This window comes from Zootoca vivipara, chromosome 7 (genome assembly GCF_965207765.1).
Source record: "Zootoca vivipara chromosome 7, rZooViv2.hap1.1, whole genome shotgun sequence".
Lineage (NCBI taxonomy): Eukaryota > Metazoa > Chordata > Lepidosauria > Squamata > Lacertidae > Zootoca > Zootoca vivipara.
This window is the reverse complement of record NC_142590.1, coordinates 83,003,273-83,026,154: the sequence shown is the minus strand read 5'-3', so window position 1 is coordinate 83,026,154 and position 22,882 is coordinate 83,003,273. Positions and strand designations below refer to the sequence as shown.

Sequence of the window (22,882 nt, the reverse complement as noted above, 5' to 3'; positions counted from 1 at the left end):
GGTAGAGGAGCCAGGGTCCCAGGTGGGACAGGAAGGGGCAAGTAAGGGGGGAAGACCCATCCCCCCAACTCCAGAATTACGCAGGAAGAGGAGGGGCAAGAGGATGGGTCTGCCAAAGCTTTTGTGTTGGAGAAAGACGCGCCAAAAGCCATTAGGAGGTTCTGAAACCGACTGACAACATCGCTCCGTGTAAATAGCAATGACTTGAGCACTGTAAATACGCAGCACCAATAAAAGAATAAAATGCAGAGCTGCGTAGCGTCGTTACTCTGAAGTAGTCCACTCCGGCCACTGTGACAATTATACATCGCAAAAGTGAAGTCGAAGGCAGCCTCTTATGGCCCTCACTCAGTGAGGTACAAATAAGGCATAAATGCAAAGCAAAGAATTTGGAAAGTTTACAGGAATATAGTTTTGCCCTTTTAAACAAAACAAAAACAAAAACAAAACCAGAAATGGAAAGTTAGGGGCAGGGAGCTGCAGTCTTTGAAATTTTCTTAGATACTGTAGTAGCCGTAAGAAGTCTGGCTTCACTTTTTAAAATGAGCTGTATTTTCTCACTGGCCAAACTGCTGATGTTCTAGACGGTTCGTGAACATTCTCAGGAAATAAAACAGTTTGCAAAAGGGATGTAGGGACAAGTCCCCCGTCCCCCCCCCCCCGCTTTATGGAATTTATTCCCCTACTGAGGTTAAGGCGATGCTTATTCAGAATGGTCTTCCCACCATGCCCATGCATCTGTTCCACCACTGCCATAGCACCACCTCCGAGGAACAGAAGTAAGAAGGCAAAGTGGTAGTTTCCTGAGCTGTAACTTGCTTTTTTAAAAATTTCCTGCCAACGTTGCCACAGCGATGGCAGCAACACACTCACCAGAGGCATACCTCTCTCACGTTTGTCAATTACAATATTTATACACTTCCTGTTACCTGGGCACTGAAGGCGGTGTACGATAATACACACACACACACACACACAAATGAAGTAAAATAAACAATCAGACGGAGAATAAAAAAATATCCTTGAAATTCTGGAACAGCTCACCCATCAACAGTCAGGAAACGTCATGGTAAATAATTAAGTTTTCCACGTGTGCTGGAATTGCACCACTGTTGATTGGCGTGTGTCTTATTTCTCAGGAGAGCATTCCAGAGAGTGGGTGCCACTGCAGAGAAGGCCCTCTTGCTGTATCTGTGTAGTAAACTGCATGCTTATCAATACCATCGATGTAATCCCTGTTTTCAAATCATTTATTCAAAATATTTCTCTCTTGCCTTTGCCGATTCCCTGTTCTGCCCCAACTCAGCAATGTGTTTGTCACATTGCCCCCTAGTTTCCGTATTTAGAACTGTTTTTGAATTTCTTGTAGATGCTGAGCATCATGCATAGACTTATGTTCCTATATACCGTAGTACGGTATATTTAATCCTCTTTAGACTATTTTGCAGAAGGAGAAAAGCCACCCATTTGGGCCATCTTCTCTGGAGTTGCCACCAGGATTGGCTGGCCTTGCATTGTATTTTTACCGCATCCATGCCCGTCTCTTTTATCTTAGTCAAGATTCAACAATTCATTAATCCTTCTTCTGTTTCTAAGCATTTGATTGCCTGTATTTATAAGCTGCTTGCTGTTCGACTTTAGTAAACTTATTACAGATGAATGTCCATGAAAAGGTGGATTGTGTGAGAATTTAGTTGACTGGGTAGACAACTTTGAAGAAGGCGGGACATAGCTCATTGGGACAGGATCTACCTTCTATCCAGAAGGTCTCAGGTTCAATCCCTGCCATCTCCAGACAAGATTGGGACAGACCCCTGCCTGACACCCTAGAACGCTGCTGCCAGCCAGTGTAGAAAATACTGAGCTAGATGGACCATTGGTTTGACTCGGTAGAGAGCAGCTTTCAGTGTGTTGGTCTTCAGCTGGTGGCCAGATTTAAGGTGGGTCATGACAGCAGCACTACCACCAAACAAATGTGTAGTAAAAATAAATAAATTAAAATGATTCACCAGCATGCAAATTTTGAAGACTTGTGGCCCAACACGTGTTGAGGCCTGAACAACTTATGGTAGCACAGCCAAGACACAATCAACACATTTTTATAAAATGTCTAGATCCAAAGCACCCAGCCTCTTCCCATTTCTTCTCAATAGTACCAGAAAAATTGCGGATTCATATATGGGCAGAAACATAAAAAAAGAATAATCTATTATGGTATCAGCAAATGCCACCTGATAGGGTTGCCATATGTCCTCTTTTTCTAGGACACGTCCTCTCTTTCATGGTTATGTAAAATGGGAGTCATCATAGCAATCCATAGTTAAAAGAAAAAGTCTGCAAATGTGTCCTCTTTTTTTGCTCTTAAAAATATGGGTGCCCTACATAGACTGTTAGGTGACATTATTGGAACACACCAATGGAGTAGTTTTGTCACCCAGCTTTACAATGGGGCAATCTCAAAAGCTCACTAAATATTTAAATTCAGACAAGTAGCTTGAACAAAATTTCCTCCAATGTAGACAAAGCTTGGACAGTATTATGTGCTTTGTAGAAAAGGAAACTTGGCAAAACAGATATCATAATATATACTGACAACTGAGTCATTGTTAGGAAAGTGATTGCCTTTGCATGTGATGGCATTGAATTCCATGCCAGATTTGAATTAACCTTGTGTTGAAATTGTCAGGACAAGCTGTGCACCTGCCCCAGGTGCAGAATAAAAATTCTGAGTATTCCCGTAATCTTCTATGCTCGTTCCCTGAGGTTGCACAGCAGCCGGGCAAACGTATTAAAAACACAAACCTCTGTTACTACACTCCTCATTGGCTTTCCGCAGAACCAACGTTTGTACTGTTACATGGAAGGAAAATACGTTTTCAGTAGTTTCTTAAAGCCGCATGATCACACATATTTAAACTAGCAGATACTCCCCCCCCCCAATCCTCTTCAAAATGGCAGGGTCACTGATAAATATTTGTTAACATGCAAAGCTTACAATCCTAAATACACAAGGGAGAAAGCCCTATTGGTCATGGTGGGATTTACTTTAAAGTAAACATGTCTAGACCTGCACTGTAAATCATGTCAATTAATAGTCAAGACATGTTAACAGTTGCACAGACTTCAACTCCCATCAGCCTCAGCCAGCAGAGCCAGTTGCCAGGAATGATGGGAGTTGTAGTTCTCTAGGAAAGCAACAGGTTCTCTCTCTCTCTCTCTCTCTCTCTCTGTGTGTGTGTGTGTGTGTGTGTGTGTGTGTTTATTTCTGTTTGTTGTTGTTTCAGTTTTTAATCACCAATTGGAGGAGTTGTTTTGGTTGTTTTCTAATACAGTGGTACCTCGACTTACAAACGACTCGACAACCGAATTTTCCGACTTCCGAATGGGGCAAATGGCCGCATGCTTACGAATTTCTCGACATCCGAACGGAAACCGCGTCGGTTTTAGATAGGGTTTTTTCGACTTACGAATTTTTAGATGGGGTTGTTTTGACCTACGAATTTTTTCGTTTCCAATGCATTCCTATGGGAAATCGCGTTTCCAATGGCGCTTTTCGACTTACGATTTTTTCGACCTACGAAGGTGCCTTCGGAATGGATTAAATTCGTAAGTCGAGGCACCACTGTACAAGCATCAACATCTCTTGGCCCCTCTCTGACCCCCCTCCCCTCCAAGAAAAGACATAAGGAAGTGGCTCCTTTTTGCATGGGTGACCCTTCTTTTAGAAGCCAGGCCCTCCTATAGCCCAATAGTTAAGAGAGGCTAAACCCTGGCTCAGATCCCTGTCTGGACTATCTCATGTTTTTTTTATAACTTCTCCTGGCCTCTAACAGAGACAAATAATAAATGACTGCACTGCAGTCATTCCTAATGAAACTTTGCTACCATCGTGCTTTTAGCCTCCTATATAATAGCAGTTCCATACGCCTTTTTAACCTTATTGGCTCAAAGTCCGCTAATAAAGCTCAAATTTTTTAACTTGATTAAAAACAATAACAACCGACACACTAACTAGTAGAACTCGGATCTGCAAATTGATGAGCATTAGCTGGAGGAAAACAGTGCAGCTATTTTTACATCTGAAATGCCTTTTGTCAAAATAAAATAGGAAGGGGGAGTTACACTGATGTATCCCACATGAGGATCTGGCACTAGGTCTAGTGCTGGAGTTAGCAAAATTGATGCTAAAATGTTATTTTAGGAACAGTACTCCTTCATCTCTTTTAGGATAGTGTATGTATTTGCCAGAATCTGACAGAATACATACAGCACTAGATGTTAGTATATGGAGAATGCCGGCATTCACACGTGAATGCTAATGATCCAAGATTAATTTCGCGAATGTTCAAAAACTCGTAGATACACACCAGTGAAGCTTGACAGTCACTTAAATGACATTCACATTCAGTTTCAATTTATTTGGTCAACAGACCATAAACATATAGAATGGGGTTATCAAGACAGCCACAGCAGAGGAAAAATGCCACACACATGCATGCAAATTGTACCTTTTAAAATAAGAGTATAACAAAATCCACGAATATATCAGAAATAGGGAAAAATGTTGAAGATTTTGACTTTGAACTCATCTTCCCTTTAAATAATTGTGGCCCAGTTTTTGTGCCTACAGCAAAGAACAGCTATATTTTCCTGTAATTTTAGGGTTGGAGTCTGCCGTTAAAATTGAAATGTAGAATTCATCTGGCTTCCCAAGTGTAGAGGAAGTGCAGGGGAGATAAATCATGATCTTATATCCTTATAAAAATTACAGCATGGGCGAACATGGGCTAATGTTTCAACTGAGTCGCTTTCACAAGGACAAACTCTCAAGTACTAAACTGACCTTCTATAACAGCTGATGGGAAAGCATTGAACCTAGCTATTTAAAATACTCCCCTGTATCTAGGAATATTTAATGTTGGTAAAACATGGCGGGTCGATAGTCCCTACTAGGTTGCAGATCGAGTCACACTGGTGACAAAACCCCTTTTGTCAGATTCAATACATGTTGCAAGTTAAGATCTAAAAGTCTCTCTGAATGCAGTCAGTTGCTTTTCCTAAGCCAAATAGGGTAGTAAATAGTCAATGGCGTTGACTTGGTTATTAACAAAGAGCAACCCTAATTATCAAGCAAAGCCAGGGATAGATGGCCCAAATCTACTGAGGATAGATACGGGCAAAGCCAATCACCATTTGCCTGGGACCACACTATTGGTTCCAAAGAACGACCGTCCACTTCAGGTTGTAAGACTACACTGCTGGCAAAACATATTTATCAAAAAAGTGGTTTCCACTGTGAACCCAGACTCATGGTTTGTGTCCTCCAAATAAATCATGTCCATTAAGCCAATAACAAACCTCGGGTTAAAGCTTGTGGTTTGTTTGGAGCAAGACAAACTCCAAGTCCTGGCTAAACCATGACTTAACACTGAGAAATGCAGCAGGAGATGGACGGGGAAGAGCAGAGCAGCCACAATTTTCCGAATGTGCACCAGCACACTTGGTTTTTCATACTAACCTATAGTTTGCCATAGGTTTGTGTGCAAACCAAGCTGTTATCTGTCTTAGGTGAAATAGTTACAGCCAAAAGTAGGCTGTACACATATAACTGCTTGCAAGTATTTCTCTCCATGGAGCAAGTGGTTAGCTCTGGGCTGGGGGAGGGGGAAGTTAACCAAGTAGAGTTATAAGGGGATCTTAAGCTTTAAGAAGTTTACAAAACATATTACTGTAGTAATCCGCCACATAAGTACTTTACCTAGTACAACCTTACACAGAAAAAAAAAATAAAGGTGGTACATGGGACAGACCCAGTCAGTATCGATGACATTTACTGAAATGAGTAGGGAAATTTAGTGAATAATGACCCAAACTCATGTACTTCACAATATGGCCAATAAATAAGCCACTGGGATAAGGAGCAAACCTTGCCTTGCATACAGACCAAATCCTGGGTTTTAATGGGCTGCTGATTTGGGGGGAAAGTCCTTTCACACAAACATGGTTCTAGAGAAGTGGCCACAGCCCCAGGAAAGCCACCCATCATTAGAGAATTCAAAATGGATTGGAAAAGGTACAGCTGCCCATTGTCTCTAAAAACACACACACACGTTTTTTGTCCCCCCTTTCCCCTCTGCCCTAACAAGTTTTGCAGGTTTCATCCGCGTTCATTGTAAAAAAAGAGATGTTGTAAATAATTCTTTTGTATATATCCCCTCGCCTCCAAATTCCCAACTGTTTATTTTCCCCGTTCTGAAACAAGCTGACCAGGTTTGCTCTTGCACACTTCCTGGGATTTTGTTTTTCCTGTGTGCATGCCCAGTTTGAAAAACACAGCAATGGAAAGTGCCTACTGAGGGTTTGGGACATGCACACACCAAACATATACACCCTATCAAGGACCTCTCACAAATGAGGGCAGGGAACCGTTTAGGAATCAAAGGCAGAAGATTTAAGCCGCTCATCTGTAGACACCCTTGCACCAATGTGTGCACAGAAAGAACAGACCTGAGCTACCTCTTGTGAGAGAGATAATCCCACCACCACCATATGGGCACAGCCTAGGTCTCTTGATCCATCCTGTTCGTTACTCTATTTCACTGAGAACGAAATTCGCTTTTCCCAGTAACGGACACACACACACACACACACACACACACACACACATCAAAAAAGCAAGGAACTAGAAATGGGTGGCAGAGGTGCTGTGATTTCTACCAACTTTAAAATCCCACGGTTTGTTATTTATTTACTTTAAGGAGCTGGCTGAAAATAGCCAGTGAAAATATATAAATTCCACAAAGACTTTATGAAAAAGAAGCACAAAGCATGTTGTATGTGATTCACTTGGCAAGCAGCACACACGCGCGCGCACACACACACAAAACGTTCCAGTCCGCTAACTAGTTAGATCTAACATCCTTTTAAATTTGCCCTTCAATATCAATATTATTTTTGTTTAATCTGTTAGCTACTCCAGTCCAAAGCTTATTATGAACTTTCAACCAACCCAATCCTGATGCATTAACATAAAAGCACATTCGGCCACTGCTGAGCTGGCTGGACAGGTCTGGACTTTCTAATCCCTTCATAACTTGCCTCTCCTGACAATGCTTACCTTGTGCTTTAGCTGGACCATCTGTTTCCATTACTTCAGTCCACACAGATGCTTGTCTCCCAACTATGCCCTTCAACTCTCTGCATGTCGGAACTGATTCGCAAATAGGATTTCTGTGCAACTGACAAAAATTCAGACCACAAAGAACCACAAACGTTAGCATCTGAGTTCTAATGCCAGCCAACTAGTACAGACCCTCAAATTCTCCCTATTTTCCAGGGACAGTCCCGGATTTACAGAAGCCATCCCGGTTTCTGATTTGATACCTGAATGTCCCTCTTTTCCTTAGGACACCCTTATTTTCATTGGAGAAATGCTGAAGGGTATGGAGTTATGTGACCCCCAAGCCAAGGAGATAAATAACTATACAACCCATGGAAGGCATCTGAAGGCAGCCCTGTATAGGGAAGTTTTTTTAATGTTTAATTATGTTTTTATATATGCTGGAAGCCAACCAGAGTGGCTGGGGCAACCCAGTCAGATGGGCGAGGTATAAATGTTGCTTTTGTTGTTGTTATGGAATAGGATGTCCCCATTTTCATCAGATAAACGTTGGAGCTAGCTGTCTGCTAGTGTTACTCCTTTCTCTAGTCCAGTAACATGTCTGAGTGGTCACAACAAATGGGGATAATGCATTTGTTACTTTCTCCAAGCGTCTGGGGTAGGTTGGAGGACTCTTGGGTCAGGGTTTAACATACAAAGACTTTACTGGTACAGCTTTTAAGCAATGCTCATGAAAGGCCTATGTGAAACGATCCTGGGCTTGCAAAGATGAGGGGATACCCACCCATTTTCCCAGGGATGATTATTAGACTGTTCGAATACTGAGGAGATCCCAAGAATTGGCCAAAACAAAATCAAGCCATTAGTATCTGCTAATTAAGGATGTATTTCCTATAAAACTGCAAGCATAAGAAGTGGAATGAAAATTGCATTTGTGTGATGATATTATACTTCCTGGATATACGGTACCTAGAGAATCTGAAAATAATAATAATAGAGACATAAGTAAGATGATACCACAAATGTAAGACGTAAGGAGAGGAGCCTGCGAGGCAAAATGGAGATTTCACGAGAGAGCAAAATTTACAGCAAAGTCCAGAGGCCTGCAATTTGTATATCCAAACTTAAATTGATAGCATATTACACACACACACACACACACACACACACACACACACACACACACACACAGGTTGCTTTTTATACACCTTATAATAAACTACACAGTAATATAATGGCCAAACAATGACCTTTTGTTTTTAGGCAAAGGGTTTTGTTTCTTTGTTTTTGTTTGCACGGGGTCATTTTAAGTGTTTGACAGTTGTCACTTCAGCACATGTCAAAGATGGGGTTCTCTTGAGAAATAAATAACAGGCAGTGTACCATTTGTGGGTGGGGGCTGGCTCCCCCTGTGTGGAAGATAAACAACGCTTAAATCCTCACAAAGTAATTTGAAGGAAAAGTAATGCTGTCAAATATTTGCATATGCCTTGCCTCTGTTTCTAACCCCGCATTGTTATCGCAAAGTTTTCCAGATATAATTCTCTCTTGAATAGCCCTTGCTGTATTCAAGATTCTCTTATCCAGAGTTCTGCCGCACCTCTTACAAGCCAGCCTTCTCTGTAATCAATAGGTACAAGAGAAACATGCACTTATATAATGCGCAAACGGGTAGGAAAAACAACTTTGCAAAAACTTTTCTCTCCTCTCTGGAGACTTTTTCCTCGCGTTTCAGCCATCTTCAGCTTCTCGCAGAAATTTTAAGATTACTTGGATTTCTCTTCCTGTTGTCTTCTCTGATTATGATTTCTTTTGAGTTAATTAAGCACCAACAAAAAAGCACTTTAAAAGAAGATGAAGAAGAAAAAAAGAATGTGCCCTGCCTCTACAGAGAACACAAAACAAGCCAGCTCCAAGAGCTAAAAATAGACTGTTCCATTCGGAATGCAAACTATTCAGTCTTCAAAACTATTTATACAGTGCGAATTAATTGCAGATGGTCAATTCGTATAGCAAGGTCCCTGCAACCGATACAAAAATGCTACTACCTTCCGATTGGAAGCAGGTAAAAAATGCATTAGGTAGGGGGGTGTAATAAGGGATAATATGTAGCTTGTTTTTAAGTCTTTGTGGGAGGAAAATGCAGTTTGCTTTGGCTCACTCTCAAAAGTTTTAAAAGATGTACACTGGTTGTTGGTTTTTTACCCTGCGCTGAGTTGCCGCTGAGTTCATAGAGTGTGATATGCCGTATTTGGTGTAAATAATCCAGGCACTTTAGATCATCTGGATAATTGTTTTTGAACTGAGCTTTCAAACAACTTTTAGAAATATTTGTTACCAGCTCCTCACGTTAATTTAAAAGTATTTTTAAAATGAGATTTCCGTCTTTATATATAAATACTGATATTAAGCAAATCTGTTAAATGTCCCTTTGATCTAAATTGCACCCTTTCTGGTTAGTGTTCAGCTCAAACGAGCAATAAACCAGGAGATAACAAAATACAGGATAATCACAGAAACGAGGCATGTTTTGTGACGGTTGAGGTTTGGACAACTTTCTGCAAGAGATCAGCTCCTCTGCAGGATTCTAAGCTTCACTTTCAGCTTTGTAAACGTTTCAGTTGTCAAGTCATGACAACAACTCACAAATGGGGCAGAAAAGAAGAAATAGAAATCAGCAGGGGGTTTGCTTCCTGTTACTGTTCTGAACATAGCGTTTAGAGTTATTGCAGATATTTAAGGAATCCAACACAGAGCAATACAGGTTAAGGTGCATATCAGCATTCTAGTGAAATCAACAGGATTTAAGCTTGCAGGAAATGCTTCAGATGCCACCAGGGCAATTTGCAGGCCAAGGAGGGCTGCTAACTCAACCTTGACCACCCTGCTGCAAATAGTCGGGAGGACATGTGGTAGCTTTTTGGCCCATCAGGTTCCTATCAGGAAACAATAAGGGCCCCGTATCCCACTCTAAGAAACTCGTCCCTTACTGCAGAGTGCCAGAGAGCCCAGCTTATAGCTGTAGACCGGCTAGTCTGCCCCATAGCAGCCTGCCCTCACAAAAGACTTGTTCACACATGACGCATAACACGGGGGCAAACCGTCTCAGCATTTGTGCTGGTGTGAAAGAGTATACACTTATTGATTTGTACAGCTTACTTATTTGGCCATCTGTCGTGGATGCTTTAGGTGAGATTCCTGCATTGCAGGGGGTTGGACTTGATGACCCTCGGGTCCCTTCCCGGTGTGCAGTTCTCTGATTCTATAACTATTGTCTACGCAGGTACACTATCTGTACACTCATTGAACTTTACATATGAATAACTGTACATGTTTTCAGATCAACTATTTGTAAATACAAATTGTGCACTCACTGAAGGTACGATAATGTGTGAATACCTCTAAAGTCACATTGATTTAAGTGGAAATACCTAACCGTTTCCAGATTGCATACATTTACGTATTAGCAGTGCTTTTTTTCTGGGGGTACACAGGGGTATGCATACCCTTAAACATTTTGTGAATCTAAGTTTGGCCTCATTGAGGGGCAGTATTTCAATATGAGTGGGAAATGAAAGTACCCCTAAACATATTTTTTTAACAAAAAAAGTACTGTGTATTAGTTTCATATTCCGTGTGGCTTGAGCTTTAAAATAATAGCCAGATCAGGGAAAGTAGCTTCTACATACACCTTATTTAAAGTTATCTTTTTGCATAAATAACAGTTGCTGTGTTGTGCTCAAGAGGAAACTGGCCATGACTCCCAGTCTCATAATAGTTCAGTTCTCGTTCTTTTGTTTTTCTGATTTTATCAAGTGTTCCAGGCATTTTTTTGCTGTGTGACTTGGATAAAAAAGTATTGTCTGTAGGAATGTAAAAATCTAATAACCAATTGCAAGTTTAAGAACACTAAAAATGAAATGGAGATTCTCGTCACCCTCATTGCTTGCTACCAGTTATTCCTTTGTCCTTCCTCTTTGAATACACTCATTATTTCTATTGCTGTTTATTTCAAAATGATGTAAACAACGGGGTGGTGGTAGAACCAGCACATCACCGGGATAAACAAATTTCAAAACTGAATCGAGTCCAGATTAGTCCACGGCATATTTTAGCAGTATCAAAGCCTGTTCTCTGCTGGAAAACAATGCAGTTGTTTCCAGGGAGCCCAAATAATGCCAAGGAAAAGAAACCGAACCTGCAAGTCCCCCACCTCAAATCCTACAGTGTATCTCCTTTGTGGCTGCATAATTATTACATTCGCCAGTTGTTCTTCGCAGCTTCCTTGAGGAATGCTGTGCTAAGTGTTCAGACAGGAGGGAGGGAGGTGGCGGCAGAGAGAAGGGATTTTGCCAACGAGATTGCAAAGAGACATTGCGAGAAGGCACTTGGACAGCCTTTGATAAGCATGCTGATATCACAGTAATAAACATTAATGGGGGGTCTGCTTAGGGGTGTTAAGCACATCATGTATTTGGAATGCTTCCCAAAGCAGCTGCCCACATTGGAAAGTGTTTATTAGACCCTCGGTTTATGCATCCTCATAATAGTTCCCATTCTTTCGGCTTGTTGGGGAGGCATTTCTAACCTTGTGCGCATTCCTGCCACAACAACAACAATAAGTGTGCATACGGCACCCCAGTCTCGTTCCAGTTCACCTTATTTCAATTAAGAAATGCAGCTCCCAAGGGTCACCAGACTTTCCCACCCCACAAGAAGACTATTTGTCAATTTTGTAGAAGATGAAGTTGGAACTGAATTATTCCACACACAAAAATTATTCCCCAAAATACCCACCTCAAGTAAAAATATGAACGGGATTTAATGCACAAGCATTTTGATCCAGCAGCAAAGCCTTTGGTGGTAGTGCTTGTAATACTACTACTACTAGTAGTAGTAGTCTGTTTTTCCTTCCAAAGGAGTCAAGTGCAGCAATGTTGTAGTACAGGCATGTCCAACAGGTAGATCGTGATCTACCGGTAGATCACTGGACATCTGTGGTAGATCACTGGCTCCCCCCCAAAGAAGCTCAACAACTTTTGCTCCCCTAGAAAAAGCTTCACCCCCCCCAAAACAGGGCCTTCCTCCGTCCTAAAAAAGCCCAAGAACTTTGACCTGAACCCCCCAAAAGGGGTAGATCACTGCCAGTTTTTAACTCTGTGAGTAGATTGCAGTGTCTTGGGAGTTGGCCACCCCTGTTGTAGTACATCCTGATATATTACCCCTTGGTTGGGGATTTATTATTACTATTACTATATTATTATTATTATTATTTTCAAGCTCTTTCCCCCCTTTTAAAGCACATGTGATAAGGTAACAGTGTAATAATTAGGGCAGTCAGCTGATTAAGAGGGAAATCCTATATTACTTGGAAGAAAACCCCACATTATTCAATGGGGCTTACTCTCTAGTAAATACCGTATATTCAGGACTGCAACCATAGCTGATTAATCACCTTTCCCTTTTAAACAGTTGATTAACTGACTGAAGTTAAATAAAATAGGGTTATTGCCGAAACACCAATAAGAGGTGTCTGCTTCAGAACATAATTGTGCCCTTATTTTTCAGCCTCACCAATTCAAATTTGACCTTCTCCATTAAAACTGCCGCCCACAATTAACAAAACCCCAGCTTGTGGCCCTAGTACCGTAGCAACAACTATCACTCTTTCTAATTTCTTTGGAACTTTGCAGCAAAAGCAGGCAGGGAACGGGGAAAAGGGCCTTGGAGTTTTCAATCCCAGGATTGGCAAGGGTGGCAATCAAGTCTGCCATTGTAGAGCAGTTTAGTGACCAGAAGGCAAATATAGTGATAGATCTGAGTGATTTGCAGTAGATCAGCAAGGATTCTGACTCCTAATTGTTTTAACAACAGCAACACGGGGGGGGGGGGGAAGGCTCTCCTTTCTCCCTCCCACATCAGGCTGATGAAACAAATGAAGCTTAGCTGGGCCAAGAGAAGACTGTGAGCTCGGTTCCTGCCCACTTCATTTATTTATCTTACTTGCAGTTTTATCTGCTACTTCAAAATCAAAAGTGACCGAAGCTGCGGGCAATAAAATAAAACCACTATGCTAGAGTAGCCTTCAGCCTGCCTTCTGCCAGCCAAAAATCAGAATAACAGTCTGGTCTTGCTCCACCTTTCCCTTTCAACACATCCTTATTATGGAGGGAGCACCTGTCGAGTGACATGGCTGCAGCCCGTATTCAGTGCACACCTGGACTCACTTTTTGTCTCCCACCAATAAGTTGCCTGTTGTTCTTGCAGCTTTCTCACGTTTTGTAAGGAAGGGGGACCAGAAGCTCAACTCCGGGCCTAGAACTCTGTGCATACATTTTGAAGACGGCGTCCAGAATCAAGAATAAGGGAAACTGTGGCCCACCAGGCGTTGCTGAACTACAACTCCCCTCTTCTTTGACCACTGACCATGCTAGGTGTGCAATGCTGGCATCAGAACCTGCCGTCCTCAGGCAGCTTCTGAGACCCAGCAAATCCCACCACTGATGGCAGTCCTGGGCCCCCCACACAGGCAAGCAAGTCAATATTTTATGAATATCCTCCATCTCTTTCTTTCCTCCTCTGTATAATAGCTTTAACAAAGAAAATAAAGAGTATCAGAGCCAAGTAGATTGGCCAACCTTTTTTTCTTTGGCCCTGCACTTTCTGTCTTCTGACACACAGAAACCAAACGCAGCGGAAAGGGGAAAGTTTCACCTGCCGAGCTCCTTGCTGTTGAAGACGCAGGAGCCCCCTCTTTCTTCCTAATGTCTCAACAAATGAAACCGATTTGTAAAAATGTTGCAAGAGACATTGCATATATTTCTGTAAATCAAGAAAATCTTTAATAATAATAATAATAATCAACAGAAGTTGGCAACTTTAGACCGGCTTCATATTTTTTAAAATTTACTTATCAGCCAGCGGCAGTATACTGATATCAGTGGAAAACCAAGTTAATCTAAGGAAAGAATGGAAAAGCACCTCGGCACTTATGAATCTTTGGAATACATGCTGGGCAGTACTAAGAGATCTGACATTCGCTCTAGGCATGATCTGTGCTCTTTGCAATGAGAGGCAGGAGAAAAAGAGTTTGCCCAGGCCCTCAGCTTGTATATAAAGTCTCACAGAGCATTTGAGGTGTGCACCTGTTAGGATCCGCCAATCAAGTACAAAACTCCTCTAAGGGGAAGTTCTCTATCCTGTTGCAATGATCAAAATCTTCCTTCCTTTAGTAAGCACTCATTAGAGAAATGGCAACTCCAACCACTTGTTTAAGCAGAGAGCAGAAAGGGAGCATTGAAAGGATTAAAGAGGGAGAAAATGGTCGTTTGAAATGGCTCTGTAAACTCTGGTTAGCGTTAACCACGGCGAGCATTATATAATCATAGAATCATAGAGTTGGAAGGGACCCCCAAGGGTCATCGATTCCAGCATTGCAATAATCTCCGCTAAAGCATCCGTGACAGATGGCCATCCAACCTCTGCTTAAAAACCTCCAAGGAAGGAGAGTCCACAACCTCCTGAGAGAGACCGTTCCACTGCTGAACAGCTCTTGCTGTCAGAAAGTTATTCCAGATGTTTAGATGGACATCATTGGTGCACATATGATGCTAATGATGAAGGTCAGCAAGAGATGAGGTAGGGAACCACCTCAGAAGGCAAAGGCTCCTGATTCTGAAGCCATAGTTTGCAGACTTCAAAAGCAGTATACAAATGCATGGTGTTGTTGCATGCCTCCCCAATCTCCAAGTGCCGTGAGATTCCAGGGGTTCCTGGCACTTAACCAGGGTTTGGTTTCCTTGGAATGAGGGACAGCGCCGACTGTGGCATCTTTATGATATATGGCTTATTTACACATGTATGCAACTTGAGCCTAGAATGGAAGGGCTCACAGCATTAACACCCCCAAAGAGTCTTGCTTCTTCCATAGCCACAGTCTTGTATTCCAACAGAAATCAGGCATGGCTCTGTCTCCCAGCTGCCCAGCCTGCAGCCTTGCTTCTACCTTCTAGCTGCTCCCTCTGGCCTTTGTCTTGTTAACTACCAGCAAGTTGAGGGAGGGGGGCCTACCCTTCTGTTTTCTGGCACAGAGCCACTTCCTTTGTGACCTTAATGGCTCCTACTCAGAGGGCTATAACCTCACCGGGAAGTTAGCCTGGCTATTCCAGGGATTGAATCCATGCTGGATCCAGGAATTAGAAAGGGTCTCAAGCATACAGTTTACCCCTCCCACCACCAAAAAACCCCTCATAACACTATTAGGTTTATTATTATTATTATTGGATTATAATTGCAGCTGCCACAAACCTACCAGAAAATCAGAGTTTTGTGTTACCATATTTCATATTTACCAGTGCCTGCAGACAAAGGAATTTCACCATATACAAAACATAGCGTTGGGCTCTGCCCTTGGAAAAGGACAAAACCAAAACAGCCGGGAGGAGACAGCCTGGGCAATGTTGAAAGGCCACTGCGGGGCCGGAGGGAGGGCAGGGAGTGGAGAGGAAGGGAACAGGGCAATACAAGAAAGCATTGAAGATACCAAAGGTGAAGACATCCCAGGAGACTGGTAACCAGGCTCCGAAAGGTCCTTGAGTTTACCTGAACTCTGCAACTTGGGAGTTCACCTGTCGGGACTCATAAACATTATGGCAGTGATAAGGCCGAGTTGGTAGCGTGCCAGCAGGACCCAGGTTCAAGTCTAGAAGCTGGCGAGAGGTTTCTAATGCTGACACTGCAACACACTGCATGGGGCTTTAGTCTCAAAGAAGAACAGGTAACATGTTTTTATGAGTCCGCCATAAAAACTCCATCCATGCTTTGCTTAAGCGCAGGGATGCGCTTTTTTCAAAGAGGGCCAGATTTGATGAAGTGAACATGCGGGAGGGCTGACCAAAGTTGCTGAGCCTGATGCTCTACCGACGTGAGCTTTTGCTTATGTTTCTCCATAGGATGTGACATATACTTGTAGTAGTAGTATAGCAAAAAGGGGAAAGCTTATTCCTTCTTCTGGAGATGATGATTTACTGTCTGGAGGGGCATGTAAAGCAATAGCACTCCAGCACAAACATGCAACCGTTACTCATTCATTATTACCTTAATTGCTATTAGTATTATTTATTGCATTTATATGGCTGCCCATAAATAAAATGCTCTGTGCAGCTAAAAAAGCAAAGGCATTTAGAAAAGCTTTAAGAATATAAGAGAATAGCTTGCCATTGGCCTCATCCAGCAGGCTCTTCTTTATGTTCTTTGGGCAGATCCATGCCATACCTTTAAAGCACATCCAATGCACATTTAAAGAAACAAATACTGGGAGCTGTAGTTTCCATCCTTGCAGAGCTACAATTCCCAACACTCTTAACAAACGGCAGTCTCCAGGACACTTTGGGAAAAGTCCTGTGCTTTAATTTGCATTTGGGCTTTATCCGTATGGTGTGGGTCTGCCCTAAAGGCTACTGGATCCGACTTTTACTCATCTCTTGTAAAAAGTGAAATGTGTGTTCGAAAGCTTTCTCTCTTTCTGTCTCTCTGCAAGTGAAGGGGAGAGAAATGACCAGAGAGGGAGGTGCCCACGGCCTTTGCTTGTAAATCCAAATGTGTCCCCGGCATAAAAAGGTATTGGAAGGTATCAGAAACTAGGAGATCTCCCTAAGCAGACAAAAGCGGGAGGGGAGATGTTACATTGCAGAGGCACACTAGAAAAGTTTTCATTCCAGTTGTTTGTTGGGAATTTTAATTTATATAAGCCACCTCATGAGGCCTACAATCTAAGCGGCAATCTGAAAAACCCCTCTATATAAATAGGTACCAGTAGATACTTTCCGGTATGGAGATAAACATATGAACAAAATGAAGCTACTGTACTTTATTTCTGTATTTATTTATTTTATTATTAGTAGTAGTAGAAGTAGTGATTATGTACTGTATTTTGTGCTTTTGTATTGCATTTTTTTGTTGTGAACCACCTTGAGATCTGCGGATGAAAGGCAGCATACAAATTTAATAGATAAATATTGTTATTACAGTGGTACCTTGGTTTATGAACACAATTGGTTCCGGATGTCTCTTCATAAACTGAAGCGTTCATAAACTGAAGCGAACTTTCCCATTGAAAGTAATGGAAAGTGGATTAATCCATTCCAGACGGGTCCACGGAGTACTCAACCTGAAGCGTACTTAACCCAAAGCATGGGTGTAATTGGTTCCGGAAGTCTGTTCATAAACTGAAGCGTTCATAAACTGAAGCGAACTTTCCCATTGAAAGTAATAGAAAGTGAATTAATCTGTTCCAGATAGGTCCGCAGCATTCGTAAACCGAATATTCATAAAGCGAGGTGTTCATAAACCGAGGTTCCACTGTACTTATTAAATTTGTATACTGCCTTTAATCCAAAGGCCAGCTGACAACAGGAAAACACAAAATGAGAGAATATACACGTCCCCCCTCCCATTTTATACCAGGTCAGAGATTTGGTCCATCTTAACTCTGTATTGTCTACACCAAGCTTCCTCAACCTCGGCCCTCCAGATGTTTTGAGACTACAATTCCCATCATCCCTGACCACTGGTCCTGCTAGCTAGGGATCATGGGAGTTGAAGGCCAAAACATCTGGAGGTCCGAGGTTGAGGAAGCCTAGTCTACACTGACCTTCAGTCCCCTTTCCTAGTGTCTCAGTCACGGGGATTGAATCTGGGACCTTATGCAAGCGAAGCAGACACTCCGCAACTGATCTATTTGCCTTCCCCAAGTTGTGTCAGGCAATCATTTTAACAAAGCAAAATTTAGAGAGTCTGTTTGGTGTGAGTGGTTACGGTTACCAGACAAGGATCTGGGAGATCAGGGTTCGAATCCCCACTCTGTCGTGAACCTCCCTGGCCTGGGCAACCGTGAACTTGTCTGCATCCATACCCTCCGACATGTCCAGACCAAAAACTGGGCCACACGTCTTCTGGGTGGACCACGTGAGCCCACGTGAAATCATGGCCCTGAAAAAAAGTGCATGGAGGGGGGCGGCAAGATCGCAGTGTGAGATAATGTGAGATTGCAGTACCCGATCATGTGAGATTGCAGTACCCAAAATGGATTCCATGCTCTCGCAACAGGACACACTGGTTTTCTCGTGACAATTGAGGGGTATGCTGGATCTCTCAGCCTTACCTAGCTCACAGGGAGGCAGAGTATATAAACCATGGACACTACCTTGAGATCCTTGAGGAAAAGTTGGGGGGATAAATGTAATAAATAAATAAATTTACTGGCCAACATGAGCAGCCAACCCTGGTGCGTAATAACCCTTAGTAGAAACAAGCCATTGGCTGATCATGTTGTTGAGTGAATCAGGCCCTCAAAAGTCCTTTTCCGGTGTGGAGCTAAAATAATAATAATAAAGTTCCCAAATGAAGATTTGAGGGAATTTTGCGAAGAGGGTTGTCAACAGGGTTGTCTTAAGTCCAGCCCACGAAACCTGGAACTGATGGGACACTTTCGTTTTTAGTTACAGGTAGGTAGCCGTGTTGGTTTGACGTAGTCGAAACAAAATTAAAAAAAATTCCTTCCAGCAATACCTTAGAGACCAACTAAGTTTGTCATTGGTATGAGCTTTCGTGTGCATGCACATTTCATTTTTAGTGCAGCTGTTATCAGCCCCGGACAAAGAGCAAGAAGGAATTTCAGCCCCCCTAGAAAAAGACACAAACTCTCAGCGGCAGAAAAGCAGCACATCGGCAAGCTTGTTGCTTTCCCCTCTTCCAAACTCGCCACTAAAGGGACTGCCGCTCTGTTCAAATTACCAACGTGCAGAAAGCACAGAAGCCCCGTGTGAGTAAATGTTTCAACAAGCTGGGAAAAGTGCCGTTGAGCGCACTACTCACGGTGTGGAATCGCTGCAGGTTTGTTACAAGTGCGGGCAAAATTATAGCAACCCCTGTAAGACATGTGTAATCAGACAGGCAGACATGCCAATTCCACATAAATTTAAGAAGTAACAAGAGGAGGAGGAACAGATACAGCAGGCTGGTTTCTCCTCCCCCAAAGGGTGGTCTATTCAATAAAGCCACAAAAATGAATTTCTCCTTGCATTCCCTGGACTTGAACGCAGAGGTAAAAATCAACATGTGCATTGTCACCCCAATGCTATGTAGGATTTGAAAGGGGGGGGTGCATTTCTGACTTGCTTACAATTCCATGGAGGAAAGTTGGATTTAGTAACGGAAAAATCAAAACAGGACTATATAGCTCACGCTACTAGCCATTAAAAAAATATATTCTGCCATTAAATAGGAAAAGGTAAAGTAAGCGTGCTGCGGATCAAAAAAGAATGGCAATGCGTTTCCCAAAAAGGATCAGAAAACAGAGATATTTTTAACCTGCCTGTCTTCCTGCCTGGTTAACAATATGCCTTTTGAAATATTAAGGGGTTGGGTTTTTTTTTTGCCTACAGTGGCAAAGCATCGGAGGCTGGGGTTTTGCATTTAAAAATTTAAAAACTCCATAATAACATAGGAACATCAGAAGCTGCCTTTGGTCTATCTAGACTAGTATTGTCTACACTGATTGGCAGCAGCTCTCCACAGTTTCAGACTGGAATTTCTCCCAGTCTTACCTAGAGACACTGGGACCTTCTACTCATAGCTGCCAAGTTTTCCCTTTTCTCGCGAGGAAGCCTATTCAGCATAAGGGAAAATCCCTTTTAAAAAGGGATAACTTGGCAGCTATGCTTCTACTCTGCAAATAAGCTACAGGCCACATCCAAATCCAGTGACTAAAATCATAAGGTCAAATTACTAAATATTTATTCAATTCTTTTTTGGGGGGGGAGGACTGCACATACAGATCAGGGCCGGCCCACCCATGAGGCAAGGTGAGACAACCTCAGGTGGCAGAACCCACTCTCTGGGGCCTGATCCGTCTCCTTCTCCTTGACAGCGCTCTCAATGCTCCCTCTACAGCTGCCCATAGCTGCCAAGTTTTCCCTTTTCTCGCGAGGAAGCCTATTCAGCATAAGGGAAAATCCCTTAAAAAAAGGGATAACTTGGCAGCTATGTAGCTGCCTCTAGTTGAATAGGAAGTGCTGCTGGTCTCCTGCAACCCTTGTTACCAGTGTAGAATAGTACCTATACAGCCTGTCTGTTAAGATAACTCCTAATATTTGTGAAGCAGTGAGAGATTTTACTTTCTTGGGTTCCATGATCACTGCAGATGGTGACAGCAGTCACAAAATTAAAAGACGCCTGCTTCTTGGGAGAAAAGCAATGACAAACCTAGACAGCATCTTAAAAAGCAGAGACATCACCTTGCCTACAAAGGTCCGTATAGTTAAAGCTATGGTTTTCCCAGTAGTGATGTATGGAAGTGAGAGCTGGACCATAAAGAAGGCTGATCGCCGAAGAATTGATGCTTTTGAATTATGGTGCTGGAGGAGACTCTTGAGAGTCCCATGGACTGCTAGAAGATCAAACCTATCCATTCTGAAGGAAATCAGCCCCGAGTGCTCCCTGGAAGGACAGATCGTGAAGCTGAGGCTCCAATACTTTGGCCACCTCATGAGAAGACTCCCTGGAAAAGACCCTGATGTTGGGAAAGATGGAGGGCACTAGGAGAAGGGGACGACAGAGGACGAGATGGTTGGACAGTGTTCTCGAAGCTACGAACATGAGTCTGACCGAACTGCGGGAGGCAGTGGAAGACAGGAGTGCCTGGCGTGTTCTGGTCCATGGGGTCATGAAGAGTTGGACACGAATAAACGACTAAACAAGACTAAACAACAACAATATTTGTGGTTGGAGCAGGGGAACAGTATCTGTTGCGGAATATATAGTAAACTGCAGGCCATCATTCTTAATATTTTTGGTTGCATCCGAGATGACTCAAAATTCATTGGTCCTTACGTTACTGTGCAACAGCTTGCTCTCAGATTTAAGTTGCTCAACTTGCTTTTAGCTTTGGGCCTCACTCTGCAGAGACAAATATTTCATTTCAAAATGAGCTGGGAGAATTTGCTTGTAGTCCTGCTGACAGGTGTGGTCCACCAGAGCAGGGCCTTCTCCCTGGTGGCACCCAGTTGTGAAATTCCTTCCCTGAGGATGGCCATGGTGGTGATTGGCTTCCACCACACAATGAATTATTTTGCCCTCCCGTATCCGAGAAGCCATGCTCAGGTTAATGTTACCCTTTTCAGCTTCTAGTCCATCTGTGTTTTATACTGATCATTAGTGCTAATTTTTGTAGTGAATTACTATCAGCTTTTGGGGCTTCCCACTGATACGTTTTGCATTGATGAAAGTCACTACAAAGTCTTTACACGTACAAATTTGTTTTGCCTTTTAAAAAAGGTGGCTTGTATAGTGAAGCCTAGCATCCCTAATCTCTCCCCCCACTGAAAAAACACACACAACACGAGTTCCTGACACCTCGCATTCTACTGACTAATAAGAGTTCTAATATGGTGTTCAGAAACTCCCAAACATCGTCTTCTCTTTAAAGCATGGGTGGGACCTAAGGGCTGCATTTCCTTCTGGGGGGACGGGGACTTTCAATGGAAACATGCCAGTGGTGGGTGGAGCCAGAAGCAAAGTGGGTGGAGCAACAGGTGCATATCGTATCGTATCGTATTGTGTCGTATTGTATCGTATCGTATTTTAGCTGCATTTGCAGCACTGGCATCTCCAGGATGCAAGTCTGAGCAGTGTGAATGGAGGTCCTGAGCTGCCCAGAGAACAAGACCCTCCCCCCGGCCTCGCAGATGTGGTCCAACGGAAAGCAAAGCAATACGTTTGGCGCCAGTTTAGCTGCAGGAGTTGTCAGAAGTTGCCATACAAGGCACCATCCAACTGCCTTAGGGACTGCAAAGCAACTACTCAATTCCAAACTTAAAAATGGAAAGCGTAATGCTGGTGGTGAACAAAAGAGGTTTAAAGACTGTCTCGAGGCAATTTTTTAAAAATGTACTATAAACACTGCAATTGGGAAACACTTGCCTGCAAGTGCTCCTATTAGAGAACAGTCTTTGTCAAAGGTGTCATGGGCTTTGAAGACACTCAAACTGAGGACGCAAGGGAGAAACGTACTAAGAGGAAGGCACACTTGGCAAATCCATACCGTGATCAACTCCCACCCGGAAACCAATGTCCCCACTGTGGAAGGACGTGTGGATCCAGAATTGGCCTCCACAGTCACTTACGGACTCATTGTTAAAACCATGTTTATGGAAGACAATCTTACTCGGCTACGACGAGTGATCGCCAAAGAAGAAGGCAAAATACATCCTCAAGAAACAACACCGGTGGATACTGGGACAATTTTCAAAGTATTTCAACTGATACCCCTTTTTCTTTGGCCTAGCAATAACTGCAGGCACTCAAACCATCCTTTTTAAACATATGCCTGGAGCGCCGACTATCAGATGCAAGGGTACTTGTTATGTACTGAGCTGAATCCTAGAACAATAGGATTCAGAATCAGCGGGAGCTACCCAATCCAACTCCAGGTGGAAGTGAATCCTCAACCTGATTGGCCTGCTGGAGCAGCCAATCAGGCGGCTGGCAGAAGTGAATCTGCTACCTGATTGGCCTGTAGGAGCAGCCAATCAGGCTGCAGGCAGAAGTCAATCCACAATATAATTGGCCCACAGGTGTAGCCCTGAAGTAGCCAATCACGCAAGGCCCATTGTGTAAATAATGTATATAAGCAGACGGTTTGGGGAAAAGAGCCATTCGTCTTCTCTTCTCCTCCTTGATGACTATGAGCTGAATAAAGAGCAT

At 42.9% G+C, this 22,882-nt stretch overlaps 1 protein-coding gene and 1 long non-coding RNA gene across 3 annotated transcripts in view; one reads left to right on the top strand and one right to left on the bottom strand.

Moving 5' to 3' along the window:
• Positions 1 to 22,882, bottom strand: part of GNAS (GNAS complex locus) — a 193,460-nt gene that overhangs the window by 118,290 nt on the left and 52,288 nt on the right. The window lies entirely within an intron of this gene.
• Positions 9,074 to 13,744, top strand: LOC148685166 (uncharacterized). Its single transcript, XR_015951189.1, has 2 exons — positions 9,074 to 9,185; positions 13,388 to 13,744. It is a non-coding gene; the product is annotated as an uncharacterized LOC148685166 (long non-coding RNA).